At 32.3% G+C, this 3728-nt stretch overlaps 1 non-coding gene across 1 annotated transcript; it reads left to right on the top strand.

Moving 5' to 3' along the window:
- The first annotated feature begins 3420 nt into the window (after positions 1-3420).
- Positions 3421-3495, top strand: trnan-guu (transfer RNA asparagine (anticodon GUU)). The gene has a single exon. It is a non-coding gene; the product is annotated as a tRNA-Asn (tRNA).
- The last annotated feature ends 233 nt before the right edge of the window (positions 3496-3728 follow it).

Below are 3728 nucleotides of genomic sequence, written 5' to 3'. Positions count from 1 at the left end.
GGAAAAAAAAATTCAGATACTTAATTTCAGTGAAAAAAATATTCAGATACTTAATTTCAGTGAAAAAAAAAATTCAGATACTTAATGTCAGTGCAAAAAAAATTCAGATACTTAATTTCAGTGAAAAAAAATATTCAGATACTTAATTTCAGTGAAAAAAAACATTCAGATACTTAATTTCAGTGAAAAAAAAAAATTCAGATACTTAATTTCAGTGAAAAAAATATTCAGATACTTAATTTAAGTGAAAAAAAAAATTCAGATACTTAATTTCTGTGAAAATTTTCAGATACTTAATTTCAGTGAAAATAAAATATTCAGATGCTTAATTTCAGTGCAAAAAAAATTCAGATACTTAATTTCAGTGCAACAAAATATTCTAATACTTAATTTCAGTGCAAAAAATATTCAGATGCTTAATTTCGTGCAAAAAACATTCAGATACATAATTTCAATGCAAAAAAACTATTCAGATACTTAATTTCAGTGCAAAAAAATATTCAGATACTTCATTTTGGTGCAAAAAAATATTCAGATATTTAATTTTGATGAAAAAACAAAATTCAGATACTTAATTTCAGAGCATTAAAATTCAGATACTTACTTTCAGTGAAAAAAATATTCAGATACTTAATTTGAGTGAAAAAAAAAATTCAGATACTTAATTTCATTGCAAAAAATATTCAGATACTTTATTTCAGTGCAAAAAATATTCAGATACTTAATTTCAGTGAAAAAAAAACATTCAGATACTTAATTTCAGTGCAAAAAAATATTCAAATACTTAATTTCAGTGCAAAAAAAAAATTCAGATACTTAATTTCAGTGAAAAAAATATTCAGATACTTAATTTCAGTGCAAAAAAATATTCAGATACTTAATTTTGGTGAAAAAAAATAATCAGATACTTAATTTCAGTGAAAAAAAATATTCAGATACTTAATTTTGGTGTAAAAAAATATTCAGATAATTAATTTTGGTGGAAAAAAAAATTCAGATACTTAATTTCAACAGAGGAAAGTGGGCGGGGCCTGTGACCTCGTACCGTCTGCACGAGCTGTGGGTGATTGACATTTGAAGAGCAGAGCTGTGTCAGTCTGCAACAGAGATTTAAGGACATTGATCTGAAAAAGTGAGCTGAAAGTGTCGAGAATGGGGCAAAAACACGGATCACGTGTCAACAAAGTATCAGAAGGTGGATTAAAAAAAACTTCTTGCACCCAAGGTGGGACTCGAACCAGCAACCTTGAGATTAGGAGTCTGATTCTCTACCGACTGAGCTAGCCGGGCTGACGTCACATGGAACGGAACACTGCTATTTAAAGGAAAACCTCAATGTGTATTTGTGTATATATATATATGTATATATATATATATTTTTTTTTTTTTTTTTTTTTTTTTTTTTTTTTAAATATAATTTTTTTTTTTTTTTTTTTTTTTTTTTTTTATATACTTTTTTCATTATTATTTTTTCTTTTTCATTTTTTATTTTTTTAATTAATTAATTTATTTATTTCATTATTATTATTTGTGTGCATGTGTGTATATGTGTGCAAATGTATATGTTTGTCTGTATGCATGTTTTTTTTTGTTTCTCTCTTTTCTTTCCCCTCACACCTCCCTCCTTCAGGTCATCAAAGTGATTGTATGAAGGTGTGCAACTCACTAGTGAAAAAAGCCCTGATGAAGACCAGAGGTTGCAACACGTTGACTGTATTTTTAAAAATGCCATGAATTAATAAAGACATTTTATTTTTACACAAATCCTACAGTGTGCCTAGCATGCGAATGCAGATTTTTTTTTTTTTTTTGACTCTAAACAACCAGACACACCACAAGTTTCCAGAGAGCACCTGTGGATAATCACCAAGAAGAAGACCCAGCAGCACTTCCACTTTGTTGGATTAGGGTTGGAACACACTTTGGTACCATACCGTTGTGACAATTATTTGAACAGTATTGTACTGCAGAAAGTAGTGTGTTACTATAAAAATGGAAAAGAGGAAAAGGCAATTAACAATAGAAGAGACAGACCATCAGAACACTTAAAAATGTGGGTCTGTCCTACAGAGAAATGTCCAAGAAAGTCCAGGTGTCAGTAAGTCCAGTTTCCTTCACCATCCAAAGGCACTCAGAAACTGGAGGAAATGCTGACAGAAGAGGTGTGGCAGAGCCAAAGACACAACAGAACCAGAAGACAAGTTTATGACATTCAACAACTGGAGTGAGAGGAGACTGACAGGACAACAGCTTCAAACACAGTGAAGATAGTGGTCGTAGGAAGCAAGTCTGAGTTTCAGCTGTGAACAGAAGACTTCCAGTTGCAGGTTTGATGGGTCGAGTTGCAGCAGAAAGCCACTGCTGAGACTTCAGAATAAGAAAAGAGGCTTCCCTGGGCCATGTTCTAGAACTTTTGACCTGTAGTGTATATGTCTAAACATACACAGAAAAATATACATATCAAACACTCTACTAAATACAGTTAGAGCAGCAGTTTGTACAATGTGTACCAGATAAATATTATCTTTATGATCTTTAAAAGAAATGTGAATAAATAAGGGTGCAAAAATGTAGTGGGTTTTTACCCAGTGAAGGGCCTTCAAAATACATGTTCACTGGAAATAACGTTATGATGGAGGAGGAATTATTGTTTGATTATTTGATTTCTTTCTTGGGGAATATGTCTATTAATGTGTTAAAGTATACCCTCAGTACATTCTAAACTGAAGTACTATGGTTTGGACACAATACCAGATGACAACAAACCTGGGAGTTTGTGATGCAATAAGGTCTCTATTCACAAACAATTCCATGAACATAAGTGTGTTCACAATCATTATACTTAGTCAGGAGGGTGTACTGTACAACATAAAAGTATCAGTGTAGATAAACTACTGTATAACACTGGAAATACTGTCATGACTGTTCCATACAACCTTAAGTGGGGTGTATGTCTCTCTGTCTTGGTTAGTACATCCGGCTGATAACTGAAAGGTTGGTGGTTCGAGCCCACCCAGGGACGACTGGTTTATTTATACTAAGATTAAACCCAAGAGGAATTATTGTGTGTCATAGTTACTCCATTCAAGTATAATTAAAGTAACAGAAAAGGCACAAATTTCAAAATGTACACACACAAATATACATATTAAACACAGTTAGAACAATGATTTGTTCAATATATACCTGATAAATAGTCTCATAATGGGAATTAAAAGAAATGTAGATAAATCAGTGCAAAAATATTTATTGGGTTTTTACCCAGTGAAGGACCGACTATCAATAACTGTGTTTTCATATTATTTAGATTACAGTTTAAAATAGTATGATATTATGTTGTATCCACAAAAAAAGGATTGTATGAAACCAAATCTGCCAGCATCGTCTCTACTCTTTTAACTGTATTCTACACCTCATACAGTCTCTCTGGCGCAATTCGGTTAGCGCGTTCGACTGTTAATCGAAAGGTTGGTGGTTCGAGCCCACCCAGGGACGATTGGTTCATTTATGTTAATACTGTATTAATCACAGGGCCCATTATTGTGTGTCATCGTTGCTCCGTGCAACTACAATTAAAATAACAGAAAAGGCACAAATGTCAAAACATACAAAAATACACATGAAACAAAGATAGAACATCAACTTGTACAATATATATGTGATAAATAACTCTGCCCCGCCGCGATTAAGCGATCATTGGATAAAACAGGGAGCCATGCCAAAGTCTA

This window comes from Sphaeramia orbicularis, chromosome 18, assembly GCF_902148855.1.
Source record: "Sphaeramia orbicularis chromosome 18, fSphaOr1.1, whole genome shotgun sequence".
NCBI classification, from domain to species: Eukaryota; Metazoa; Chordata; class Actinopteri; order Kurtiformes; family Apogonidae; genus Sphaeramia; species Sphaeramia orbicularis.
This window is presented reverse-complemented; position numbering and strand designations above follow the sequence as displayed.